This window comes from Haemaphysalis longicornis, unplaced genomic scaffold (assembly GCF_048455015.1).
Source record: "Haemaphysalis longicornis isolate Haplotype H1 unplaced genomic scaffold, Haemaphysalis longicornis Haplotype H1 scaffold_6, whole genome shotgun sequence".
NCBI classification, from domain to species: Eukaryota; Metazoa; Arthropoda; class Arachnida; order Ixodida; family Ixodidae; genus Haemaphysalis; species Haemaphysalis longicornis.
This window is the reverse complement of record NW_027526407.1, coordinates 65,711,933-65,726,519: the sequence shown is the minus strand read 5'-3', so window position 1 is coordinate 65,726,519 and position 14,587 is coordinate 65,711,933.

Here is a 14,587-nt window from a genome sequence, read left to right as displayed (position 1 = left end):
CGGTGCCACACTTCGCTGTTCGTTTCAGCGGTGCAGCTCGCAGCACCTGAACCGCGTCGTTCGATTCACCGGTGGTGCCGACGGGTGCAGGACGGGTTCATGGCTTTGCCTGCACTCCCTGCCGAGGAGGTGCAGAAGCAGACGAAAAATGTGCAGGTCTGGTTCCTTCGATAGGGGAACCCGCTTTGCACCGCTGTGAACTGGTTCAAGAGGTGCAGGCTGAATCGAATAGACCCAGAATCTCCAAACAACGTACAATACAAGCGGGAAGCTCCTTCACTGGGTCTGTTCACTGAACGCTGCTGTTCTGCTCATGGAGCCACGCAGAGCAACCCGATGGCGGCGGGCGGCGTGTCTAAAATTCTCAAAAAGAATGTTTAAAATACATACACAAATACTTGTGTTAAAAAGTCTTCAATAAGTGAATTTTGAGTAGCTGCAAGGGTTGCAGGTCACGTCACCAGGACACGTAATGCATCACGTTTGTGCACTACGAACCGCCACCTTCCATATTTTGGAAAGTTTAGGGCCAAATTAAAATTATTTCTGCCAATTTGTTTATAAATTACTTGTGGTTACCCCAGTATATAGAACGCTGTCATGAGCTAGAGGACACTTACTCGACAGAAATCGGTTGTCTGTCCCTTTCAAATACGAGCTACCTCGTGTCCCTTACCGAACTCCCGCGATCTGCCGCCATCCAATCAATAAGCAGGTTGCCAGCCCATAACTAACCTTTAAGAAATGGCACGTTCTGTCGACGCAGGCATTCTCGACTTCACAAACTCCTTGCTCGCCGTGAATTCGCCTTGTTTTTTGCGTAAGCAATTATTGACGTGTGCACGTATAACTAGCTGTAACGACATGCAGTGTAATTTGACGCTTAGCTTATAAAGATTGCGGTCACGCTATCAAATAGTGTCCATAAAAGATATAAAAACAGTTGGCATGCCTTATCAAATTTACGACGGCAGCTGAGGCTAGAAAAAAGAGCGATACAATTTTAAGGTTAATATTGACGACAACACCACAAAGCGATCAAGTAACGTTGTCACGGTTCGTCCAAAAGCCAGCGTTAAAGGAGTACTGACACGAAATTTCAAAGCTCAGATACGCACAAAGCTTCCTTGGAAGTTTAAACCATAGCCGTTCTGTAGAATATATTTTAAACCAATTTTAACCCTTGCGCGCACAAGAAAATTTATTGGCGCCATCGACAAAGCTCATCACGTCATCAGCGCTTCGACCCAAACGGCCGACGTCAGGGCCCCCGTGGTGCTGTTGGCGCGAGCTTTTCTGCCTTGTGCATCACGTCAAAGTTTTTGGGACTGACGTCACGTGCGGCTACGGCCGGTCAGTCCGTTCTGGCTCGCGCGCGCGCGCGCCGAGACTGGCAGCAGCTGTGGTGCGACGAGAATAGTGACGCAAATGCGCCTTCCTGTCATAGCGGCTGTCTCGGTGTTCGCTTCACCAAAACCGGAACTGGCACGAATAAACGGAGCTGTAAGTTACCTATGTTTCGTCTAACAATGTAATGTGCCCATTCTATGATTAGTGAACTCGTAGGCACCTATAGCCGCGAAAAAAATGTAACAAAAATTTCGTGTCAGACTCCTATCAGCAAATAACATCACACAATCTTTCTGCCGTATCTATTTATTGACTCCAATCTCTTTCAGTAAATTAATTAGTTGAGCTCTCTGCTTCAATGCGAGCTTTGCTACGTTATCACCTTCCTGGCCGTCACCACCGCCACGCTATCGACTGCTGCTGTGTTACAGTTTATGGCTTGACTACCGAAAAAGACGGCCATGCATGACCATCTGTTGCAGGACGCAGTAAGGATCGACAGCGAAACGCCACGCCTGATAAGAGCGCACTGATGCCGCCAATTCACTCATTCGTCGAACTCAATCCGCACAGTAACGAATAAAACAGTCACTTTTCTTTGTGTTTTTTTTTTTCTCGAATTCGATCATGTGACCCACAAACTTTTTAGGAAGAGTGTGGACAAATACCGTGGGTTGTGTTCTTTGTAGTGGAAAGGCTTGTACTGCTCTCTGATGTTGCTGTTACGCCGAACAAATAATCGGTATTTTATTTTCAAACAAAAACAAAATACGGTACGTTATTTTTAGGTCCTTTATCGGTGACTTGGAAACAGTCAAAACAATTATTTCTTTCGCTAGAAAACAGTTTTAAACCGTGCGCCGTGCTAAACTGCAAATTCACTGGGAATTCACGGGTATTATCGGTAAGAGAAATTATTTGCCCTATTGCACAGCGACTGCAGCCGCCATTTGTAAGCTGTTACGCAACATCACATCACTTTTACACAGGTTGAAGTTGCCAATGTGTGACGTAAACGTACCCGTCAACTGTTAATAAGACAGGGAATGCGTGACTTTCAAGTCACGTTGATGCCTGCTGCATTTCGTCTAGTTGTTCATTTCCGGAGAAGAATTATGCGCTTTCAGTAGAAAGAAATAAGGCAATCTTTAAAACTGAGGCTACTGAACGTCATGAAGCGTCCGAATCACAAAAGCACACACAGCCGCTTTGTCAGCGGGAAGCACGTGACCAGAACTGAAAGCCAATCAGACAAGGCTTCGGGCGAATTCACAGTTCACGGTGAATTTATGAAGCCGAGAATGGGGCCCCACAGAGCGCTTATTTCCAACACCAAATAAAAAGCGATCTAGCTCTAATCTTAGCAGCACACGAGATTCTGTTAAAGGGACAGACAACCGATTTTTGTCGCGTATATGTTCTCTAGCCCATATGAAAGCCAGCGTTTTATATAGCCCGGTAACCACAAGCAATTTCTAAACAAACTAGCGGAAATAATTTTAATTTGGCAGCAAACTTCCTGAAAACGGAAGGGTGGCGGTTCGTAGTGTCGAAACTTGGCACTACTATATGTGTCCCTGTCACGTGACCTGCAAACCTAGCAGCTACTGTAACTGCCTAAATGTTTATTTACGTCTTGGAAACCTTTTAACACAAGTATTTGTACAAACTTAAATTTTATATGTATTTTTTAGCGTTATTTTGAAATTTTTTTAGACACGCCGCCCGCCGCCGCTGGGTTGCTCTCAGTGTGGCTAACTGAGCCTCCATGCCCAGAATCAACGGCAGCGTTCAGTAAACAGACCCAGTGAAGGAGCTTTGACGACTCTGCCTGAGGCAGAGGCGTTTGTTCTGCGAAAATATTTGATTTCAGTTTCCAAATACGCCAACGGCAGCTTAAAAAAAAAAAAAAAAGAAACGTCGCGCCCGGGGAGAATCGAACTTCCCGCCTCCAAAACGTGAATTCCGGATTCTACCTATCGTCTATCCCAACAGATGGCGCATTCGTGCAAAATAGACTGTTGCATTAAAAAAACACACAGAGGAACAGGAAAGCCTGCAATTCAAACTTTTTTTAGCTGGGAACAAGTTTTTAAATATTGTTTTTTTATTTCGCATACAGACAAAAGTATGTTGCCTAGCTACTCTATGTCATGGTTGCCAGCATTAGTTTTGGGAGGGACACATACGGCTCGTAGGTAAAAAAATTCGATTCAAAAAGTTGTAGGGCGTTATCAGCAAAACCGCTTCTCGTCAAGGTGCTTTAAGTGATGCCCTTTCATTTGGGATAGAGAATATATACTCGACAAAAATCGGTTGTCTGTCCCTTTAAGCCGAGCGCTTCATATACGCACGCAGCGCCATCTACTGGTTCGTCTGGAACACTCAATGTTTTTTTTACACGAAAGTGTTTTATGCCGGGGTGCACCAAGATCTCACTGACGTCATCTCCGTCACGGAAAAGACGTCACCAGAAAAAGTGCCATTGACGCGGCGTCTCCCGGATTCGAGCCCACGGACTTACTAGCCTCTCGCTGCAACAGGAGGTACGAGGCGTTTTTCCAAATGAGCTATGAACTCGGACGTCAACAGCTTTACAAACGCGCCTCATATCCTTCCCTGACTTATTAAGATGGTGCTGCCGTCTAGGAGAGGCGAAGCGAAGTAGCGCATCACGACGCTAATGAGCGCCGACAGTTGGCACCTCCATGCCAGCGCCTTCGTGTACGGGGACGCGCGTGAATTGAGGCACCCTTCGCTTTCGCGTTTTTCCCACGACCGTTATGTGTTTCAAGCTGCTGTTTCTGTGCATGTCATTTTTGGTTTTGTTGTCCCGAGCCCGTTATTTCTCTTTCTTGCGTGTCGGCGTCACTTCGTTTGGCGGGGTCAGGCTCGCGAACCCTTCGCACATGGAGGTTCCTTCAACATTCAACTGCTCCTGTGAAGGCACCTTTCACTTTCGTGTTTTACTGATCCCCTGAAAGACAGATCAACCACAATTTTTTCAGTCGACTAAGAGAATCCCGCTTTTCAGCCTCAGTCGCCCAGTGGGCAGAACTACGAGTTTTGGAGTGAATTCCAAATCTGGCGTGAACTGAAGGAGGGAGTGAGGACTCTGGTCCATCTGTGCCGAAGTTATGTGCGCGGCCCACTGGCGAAACCGACAAGCTGCGTAGTACCGTCGTGCAGATTTCGCTCGGCTTGCTAATGAGTTGAGGCGTGGGTACGAGCGCGCAAAGAGGCAGGCTAAAACGAGTAAAAAACGTGAACTTCGGCGAGCTAAGCGTCGGGAAAAGAATGCAGAAAGACGACAGCGAGAAGAATTAGATGCGGCTACGGACGCCTCACCTTCTACTTCGACGACGGCTTTGGAAACTGACAAAACGGCGGTAGCAGGCGGTAGTGAGTGTTCACAGTACGAAACGTTCGACTAGATATATCGTTCGGTTGGCAAACTGCGGTTTCGTTTTCATAACCAGGCCTAGCCGAGCTACGCCACAGCCATTTTTTAGCCTATCGCACCTGTAATACCGATGTTACGCCTCTGTTTGCGTATGTAAATGTAGCATAGGGAAGTTGGTTAACCATGGTGACAGAACTGGTTCCGGACACTTCATGGAACGCCGTTTTGTGTACTGTTTCATCGAAAATGTTCTCATCGAATGCCATTTCACTGAAGACGTTTCATCGGCCTCTGTCATCGAAGGGACGACAGGATAAGGACACGCAGGACATAATGCAAAAGGTGATTTGGAGCGCGAGATCCCTTTTTCCTCCAAAGCCCACTGATCTAAACATTTTAGCTGTGTCCTATTGGTTAGAAATGGCCGGGGACATGTACCAATTACTTCGACGGAATGTCGCCTGGCGGTACACGCATGTGAACTTCGCTACGCCTAAAGCAGCAATTTTCAGGGCTAATATTGTTATACAGTTCAATAACACAAATCGACGTAAAAAACTGGGTGGTGTAGCCGGGATGCGCTGGCGTTTGGCGGGAACTCGTGGCTGAGTCACATCGCATGCATGGCTCGGTGAGCGGCCTACGCGGCGTTCACGAACCGCATGATGCACGCAGCCTATGCTAGAGGTGTCACCAGTCGCTGAAGTGCACTCTTGGCGAAGAAAAAGCCCCACATGCGGAAAAATAGCGGATGATATGGGCAAGAATCGTTTTTTTTTTTTATGAACGTTATTCGTACATCCACGTTGTGGCTTACCCAGCCACTGATATGCAGGGCAGCCACGGGGAACAGTGCCGTAGAGAGCTGTCACCACTGTCACAGTCACTTTGTGAATGTCGCATCCAGGTTTCAGCCGTTTCCTAACTCGCCTGCAGCAACACTGACGCACTGAAGACAAAATAAAACCAGAGGCCACAAATGTGGAAAGGCGGGTGCCGGCGATATTGGCAGTTTCTTTAAAGAGCACTGACAAGAAATTTTTGTGTTACGTTTTCTTTGCCGTTATAGGTGCCTACAAGCCCACTTTAATTAAGAAGGGCACAGTAGAAGGTCGGCCCGTCGCGGCGTAAATAATTAATTACAGGCTCGTTTATTCGTCCCAGTTTCGGTTTTGTCAATACGATCCCCGAGGCAGCCGCCATGACAAGAAGGTGCTTGTGACGTCACCGTTCTCGTTCCACCACTGCTGGTATGGACGCGCGCGCCCAGAACGCCCGTGGTATCCACCATCTCCACGCGCGCGGGCAGCATGACGCAGTCCCAAACCCGTGACGTTGATACACACGGCGGAATAGCGCGCGTCAACCACAGCCAGCACGTTGGCCACGTCACGGTGGCCCTCACGTCGGCAGTTTGGGGGGCCAGGGGGAGCAGATGGCGTCATGCTGATGCCGATTGCGAAAGGGTATCCGATCTGAGCTTTCTCGTGCGCGCAAAGATTAATGGATTTAAAATATGTTGGCTTCTGTTGAAACTTGCTGGGAGGTATCTCCGTATACAATGAAAGCCTTTTAAATAATTATCCCGTCTTTGAAATTTTGTATCAGTACTCCTTTAACTCATCTAAGTTTGTTTCAATTGATTTCATTACGTGCTACGTATGGTCTGAAAGTACCCACAGAGCTATTAAAAGAATTGTCAAAAAATTTTCATGCGCCCATAGTACACGGAAATTTTCGATGAAACAGTGGCCTTCTGTTTCGATAAAACGGCGTTCAACGTAACAGCTTGGATGAAACGGCGCTTGATGAACTGTCGTACTGTGACAAAACACCTTTCCTCGCATGTAATTGTCTGCTCTTTTCTTCTCCTCGTGCTTAGCGCTGCTTTATCAGCACGAATAGTGAAAAGTCTTTTGGCTATAAATCTAAACTGCAACAAGTATTCCTAGCAGTTGTAGGGAAATGAGTGCCTGCTTAATAATCCTCTCAAGCTAAACAGTTAAACTGCGTGCATTTTTGAAGCACGTGCTATAAGTTCCCGCACAATGCAGTCTTACATTTACACGTATACGTGCTTTGAGCTTGTTTTATAAATTACGCACACAAGTTCCACTAACCCCGTTTCACACTTTGCGACGTCACCATTGGCAATGCACGTGTAAGCCCTCATTCACACAGCCGTCACCTTCTCCGTCACGGCACCGTCACGTCAACGAAAAAATTCCCCGCATTTCCCCGAGGGGAAGAATGTGAAAGTGCGAATGCACGAGTTGAATTTGCGCGGTTCGGTAATGTTCGCGAAAGAGAGATCACACACACACACACAACTACAAAGAAAGAAAGATGCATTTATTCACAGACACTAGCTATTTGTGTTGTCGTTGTACTTGATTGCTAGAGCGGATCTCAGCTTTGAAATTTCGTGTCAGTACTCCTTTAAGCGGGTGCATTAGCCCTTCTCACGCCCGATTCTTGGCCAATCCCCCACGTGGGTATGTGCCATGTCAGCGGCCAGGCAGCGCGCGCCCATCTCCCCCCGTTGTCAAGGAAGACGAGGAGATTCCTGGCCAATCCCCCACGTGGGTATGTGCCATGTCAGCGGCCAGGCAGCGCGCGCCCATCTCTCCCCGTTGCCAAGGAAGACGAGGAGCGCGCGCACCCGCACCTGTTGCTATGCGGACGGCGGCGGACGCTTCAGGCTCGCTTAAGAAGTGCATTCGCACTTAAAAGCGACGTTGACGGAACGGAGAAGTGTTCAGACTGGATCTACACGGGACTTTCCGTCAGATTACAGGGTCGTCTGCCTAGTCATCAGTTTAGCCTAGAATTGAGCGTTTTTAATCCGAACAGTAAATAAAATGGTTTGTGCTCACTTTTCGCTAAGTTTAGCCGCAAAAATTTGTTTTCTGATTAGCTGGTTTAGCGCGGGTCATGGTTCCGTCACGTTGACGTGACGGAAACGTAGAGCTCGGCCTCCCGTCACCGTCGCACCGTTTTCGGCGAGAAATCGGTCGAAAAACGGCGCCCATGACGGAAGACGGTGACGGGACGGTGACGTGACGGGGTGAAAAACGGCTGTGGGAATGAGGGCTAAGGCGGCGATACCTGTTTTGACGCTTTTGGCATTTAGACAGAACTCTGTTTTATTTGAAACATTTGCCGTTTTAAAGTGCCTACAATGCTTGCCTGGCAACAACGATATGCTTTAATTACTGGGAAATTAAACAATTTAAGCCAGAACTTTGATTCCCCCGCTTACAGGGCCAGTACATAAGCGAACGTTAAAGGAGTACTGACGCGAAATTTTCGTACGTGTTTCGTTTTTCTCGCTGTTATGGGCAGGGCCGTAGCCAGAAATTTTTTTCGGAGGGGGTTATGGGTTTCTGGAAGGGGGTAGTTTTGCCGAAAGCAACAGGAAGTATTGCTTACGCGCTGCCTGGAAAAGATTTCGGGAGGGGTTCGAACCCCCAAACCCCCCCTCTGGGTACGGCCCTGGTTATGGGCGCTTGCTTACCAGCCCACTAATCATAGAATGGCACATTACGCGGTCGGTCGCAGCGTAAATAACTATATTTACCACCTTGTTTATTTGCGTCAGTTTCGGTTTCGGCAAAACGAACACCGAAGCGGCAGCCATGACAGGAGGGCGCTTGTGACGTCACCGTTCTCGTCCCACCACTGCCGGTGTGGACGCGCGTGCGAGCGCTTGTGCGCGCGCCCAGGCCAGCCGTGGGCTCCACCATCTCCACGCACCCGGGCAGCATGACCTCAATCCCGAAACCCTGACGTGTAACCCACAGCGGAACAGCGTGCGCCAACCTCAGCCAGCACGTTGGCCACGTCGCGGGAGCCCTCACGTCGGCAGTTTGGGGCCAGGCGGAGCAGGCGGCGTCATGCTGATGGCGGTTGCGAAAGGGTATCCGTTCTCGTGCGCGCAAAAATTAAAATGGATCCAAGAGGGTTGACATCAAATTTGTTGCTTGCGCGTGATTTTGTCTCAAACATTTCATATTGCTTTAGCAAGTATGATACACGCTCTCACACTCACATATTCTGAGCAAATAATCCATTTTCGCACGATTCATGTGAACAGGATTCGATTTCGGTTTCTGTGCGCCGATTTGAGCAGTGACGCTACAGCGTTGCAATTTCTCCCTGCCATGTGTGTCTACCATGCAGCGCTGCGGTTGCTTCAGCGTAGCCTAGCTGTTTTGAGTTTTCAATGTCCCTTACAGCAGCCTTCACACTAGGGAGTATTTCAGCGGAGAAATCCGAAGCAGGTCGTAGTGCCACCGCAGGCGGACTTCCGCTCGGCCAGCTCCATCGCTCACACGGAGGATGCGACTGTCGGGCGGATATCACTGTTTGCAGTCGCCAACGAGCAGTGTCGATTCCGCATCGGCGGCAGTTTCTGCTAAATCCCCTACGTACTGACCCTGCCAATCGGCCAAAAAGCGGTCGTGGACGTGATGCAGGCCGTGCGAGTGCAAATTGCTGCCGCGGCTAGAGAACGACGCGCGAGACAGTGGCTGGGGAGACGCGCACTAGGAGCAGCCGGCCGGTCGGCCTACAGATGTTAGGCTTAACTCTGCGGCGGATATTCGATTGCCGCTTTCGTAAGCGATGCAGATGACAATTATTATTAAAATTGGTCATCACATTATGACCTCCTTTCTCGTATGTGCAGCTTTTTTTGGGACTTGAGTCCCATATAGTGGAGCGGTAACAAGCTATCGCTCGAGCTAACTGCGCCACTTCACGGCCGCCGCCTGCGCAGCTGCTCACTCGCGCCGCGGCTCGGGCTCTGGCTCGGGATCGTTCTTTTTTTCGCTTCGTCCCTACCCAAGCAACCACGGACGTCTGTTGGACGTCCGAAATACAGCCGGACATCCAAGGCCCAGTTTGGACGGCCACTGTACGTCCATTTTTGGACGTACATTTTCGGACGTACAGTGGACATCCAGAAATGGATGTACAAGTCCGAATGACATCCGCCAACGGACGTAAAAAGTTACTATGAAGCATCAAATAATGGCGTAAATTGAATATAAAAGCAAAAACAAAAAAGCTACTGCGCTTTTCAATTAAAAAGATTTTGTACATCATCAACCTGGCTTGTATGCTACAAGTTTCATTTGCATATTTCTAATATTAAGCTTAATTTTTTTATTGTTTTGAAGCACTTCACCAACTCCAACGACGATCTCTTTGGGGAAGGATATATAAGAATTGAGAACCGCTAACGAAACGTGAAGCAAGTTGACTGTGTTCATGTATGCCGTCTGCCCGGTAGTGCGCTAGCCTTGCGCGGTGTACTGTACTGTTCGTTGTAAGAATATTAGCTTGTCATTGTGTGATTCTGTAAATTTTTACTGAACATCCAAAATACAGCCAGTTTGGGACGTCCGACTGGACGTACGGAAGTGTTAAAACCGGACGTCCAACGGACGTACATGGTACGTCCATCGGCCCTGAAACGGACGTCATACGGACGTCCGCTAGAGCCGCAATGGACGTACGGCGGACGGCCGACGGACGTCCGGTGGTTGCTTGGGTAGGTGAGGTACTACAAAGTATGGGGCCCGTAAAGGCCGCGAGAAAAGACCGTAAATGCCGCAGGAAATTGCGGGAAAATGGGGTGAAATTGCGGGAAAACCCAGGCCCGAGCCGCGGAGCGAGCGCGCAGGGCGTGTAACCAGAGTGGACTGGCAGATCCGCGACCATAAACTGGCGACCACCTGCAGCCGCTCTTTTAGTGGGGAGGGCGTTCCTGGTCTGGCAACCATGGTAGCTCCGTGAAAAAATGTCGGGAACATTTGCGGGTACGCCAGCCGAACCGAACGGTAACTGTTGAAACTTGATGGGAGATATCTTCATATACAAAGGAAGCCTTTTCCAGATAGTTAACTCAATTTTAAAATTTCATGTCAGTACACCTTTCATATGCTGACTAGGGCTGTAGCGAGCGCGCGCGCGAAACACGTTGTTTACCGCTAGTCCTCCTAGATGGCGCTACGATACTGCTCATGACCGCTGTCTGCACTCACTTCGTTTTTAATCGGATTTGGATTTGGCTCATTTTTGTTAAGGTTGACGGTAATCGTTTCATGAAACATTGGGTATGCTCGATAAACAGAGTCACATAAGACAATGTCACTTATACCCGCCGCGGTGGCTCAGTGGCAAAGGCGTTGCGCTGCTGAGCACGAGGTCGTGGGTGCGATTCCCGGCCGCGGCGGCCGCTTTTCTGATGGAGGCGAAAAGCAAAAGCGCCCGTGTGTGCGAGATTTCGGCGCACGTTAAAGAGGTGGTCAAAATTAATCCGGGTCCCTCCACTAGCCGGTGCGCCTCATCGCCTGCGTTGCGTCGGCGCGTTAAAACCCTACAATCGATCAAATCAATCAATGCCACTTATGCCAGTTGGCCAGTGATATCTTAAAGCGCCGGACGGCTGTGCAGCTATAACCGGCATAATGCGCGCAGTACCGTGCACCGGTGCTCCTATATATGTTTATGTGTGCGTTCGTAACTTCCATTGTTTACCCAACCATTCTTGCTTCTATAAAAATAATCTGCATTCAATTTAAGCGCAAATAGCTCGTTCTGAAAGCTTCTCACCCGCGTTTCATTTGCGTTGAATTTTGCCGGCCGCAAAAATATTGTAATCACACAGCTGCCCATAATACGTCACAGGTTCTAATGCGAGAAATGGGCTACTGGGTCGCATGGCCATTCTTTTTTTCCTAATTATATAGCTTATTTGAGTGAAGTTTGCGTTATAAAAATGGTGTCAGTGTTATTCTAACGAGGCAACCTTTCGAATGAACCAAACTTGCATTTTGCCTGCATGCCCCCTTCAACGTGTGCCGATAATCTAAATATTGGGACGCACTTATTTACCATGTTTTAAACATTAAGTTGTGGAAGGTGTCCGAAAAAATTAGGACGACCCGGGTGAAGCACTAACCCGAGCCCCATTTTGTTCATTTTGCTGAGGCGCCACGCGACCATTTTGCATGTGGCGCGCTTCCCCATGGCCCACCCACGCTTGCAATCCGCCGGTGACATCACATTCCCTCACTGCGCAGTCACGGGTCAACAAAGGGACCACCGCCCGCCACGTGACATAACCCTTTTTGAATACGGCGCGCTTCCGCACCCAGACCCACGCGCTTGCACTCCTCCAGTAACATCACGCTCACCCACTGCCAAGGCATGCGCCGACACAAGGACTAACACTGGCCAGGTGACGTCATCCTTTCGCACACTGCGCGACATCACGCTCCCCATACCTTCCCAGGCGTATGCCGACACGAGGACTACCGCTCGCCAGGTAACATCATCTTTTGGTCACGGCGCACTTCAGATCCGGGGCCTCACGCTCGCCAGTGACGTCACTCACCCCAACTCGTGACGGAGGAAAAAAGCAATTAGGAGAGTCCCTGACGTCACCGTCACGTTTTGGTGAAGCCACTTTCTTGCATGTATTTTGTAGCAAAAGCTACACTACGCTACCTCGGGCAGTCTTCGCGGGGTGACCAGTTTTGACCTTGCAAGAGCTAGAGGTCAAACCATACCCCGTTCCGCAAGCGCCCGGCACGGAGCAGCGGCCTGCATGGTGGGGAGAGATAGGCTCATTCTTGGACAAAACCAGGGCGAACTTAAACAAAGACAAAGGAAGTCGAATACAGGGGCAGCCGCTGGTCTAAAGTTTAATATATCAAGAAGGGTGACTATAAACACTTAGCACAAAGCAATAGGAAACACTGGGCATGAGCAAAACAAGATTATAAAAGCCACAGTGATAAGGCAACCTGATATACACCAGCCACAGTCAAAGCCCACCCAGATATGCAATATTTTTGGGGTGAAGAGATTGCACATCTCTTCCATAATTTTGCGGGTCGTTGGTACACGAGGCCTAAATAAAATGTCAGTGGCAGAAAAATTAGGTTTACATCCGCTGCACTTTGTACAATGTGAAGAAAGATGGGACGATGCTTCAAGCTCTCTCAAACGCACGTTGATAGAGCTTGTGTTCCACTTCCTTTGTCTTTAAGTTCGCGCTGGTTTCCTCCAAGAATATCTTTCCAACTAGCCCTTAAAACCCTTTTGCTGAGATAGGGAACAGAGCCGTGCGCCAGACCCGTGTAGCCACCTGGCGGAGCTCCCGGCACGAAACAGCTGCCAGATGGTGGGGAGAGTTAGGCAGCAGGGGAGAGATGGGCGAGGAGGGAATGGAGGCGTGCGCGGAACTCGTGTCGCCACCTGGCGGAGGAAGGCGAGGACGCCGCCGCCGCCAAAACGTTGGCCGCCGCAGCATTCAGTATGATGTGCCACGGCCGGACTGGAGGAGCGGCGAACGCGAAAGTGCGCACCCGCCACTCCTCCAGCCCGGCCGTGGATGTGCCTGCACTTCCAAGCAACCACCGGACGTCCGTCGGCCATCCACCGTTCGTCCATTCCGGCTGTAGCGGACGTCCGTATGACGTCAGTTTCAGGGCTGATGGACGTACCATGTACGTACGTGGGACGCCCGGTTGTAACACTTCCGTACGTTTAGTCGGACGTCCGAAATTGGCTGTATTTTGGATGTTCAGTAAAAATTTCCAGAATCATAACGAGAAGCTAATATTCCTACAACGAATAGTACACCGCGCAAGGTTAATGCACTACCGGGCAGACGGCATACATGAACACAGTGAACTTGCTTCACATGTTTCGTTAGCGGTTCTCAATTCTTATATATCCTTCCCCAAAGAGATCATCGTTGGAGTTGACGAAGTGCTTCAAAAATTAAAAAAATTAGGCTTAATGTTAGAAATATGTAGATGAAACTTGCAACCTGCAAGCCAGGGTGTTGATGTACAAAATCTTTTTAATTGAAAAGCACAGTAGCTTTTTTGTTTTTGCTTCTATGTTCAATGTACGGCATTATTTGATGCTTCATAGTAACTTTTTACGTCCGTTGGCGGATGTCATTCGGACTTGTACGTCCGTTTCTGGTCCACTGTACGTCCGAACATGGACGTACAGTGGCCGTTCAAACTGGGCCTTGTATGTTCGGCTGTATTTCGGACGTCCCACGGACGTCCGTGATTGCTTGGGCTCATCGTTTTGGGAAACACACTTTGCAAAATTATTTTGGCTTGCCGGCAATGCAGCTCTGCTTTTTGACGCCATCAGTAAGACTCAGAGAGGTTCGCTTTAAAAACGCTTCCCATGGCCGGGAACTAACCTGGGCCTCTCTTATGAAACCGATGTCTATCCCATTGCATCATTCTGATACGTTCAAAGCAGTTTGGACTTAGGACTATGACTTGCACGGGAAAAATATTCGCATTTCAATGATTTTTCTATTTAAATAGGGGCTTTGATCTTTTAATTGTGAAATGTTCTTTTAGCTCTATGCACAATCTTTCTTAACTAAAAGAGATTTGGCATCTTTGAGGTTGATTTAGAAGTGGAGTGTGGCATATCAACACATTTGACGTTTTGCACTGTCCCAGAAGTGTCGGGCTTGTACCAATCTTGAAACGGAATTTCACTTTCCGCTCGAGGTCACAGTCCTTGGCTGCGGAGGCCCGGTGCCCACCGGGTTCTCACCAGCTTCGCCACCACTGCCTCAATGATAGACAGGTCTAACCGGTTTAAGCCTTTCCAGCTTGGTTGTAGCCACTACACACCAGGTTCGTTATTTTAGTGTGACCTGCTCTGACAAACAATGTCCGTTTGCTAACGTTTCGTCACTTATGCCATTTTGTGCAAATGCAAGCCATTACACAGTGCTTTGAATTACTCGGCAGGGGATTCTTACGCATAAAAACCAAT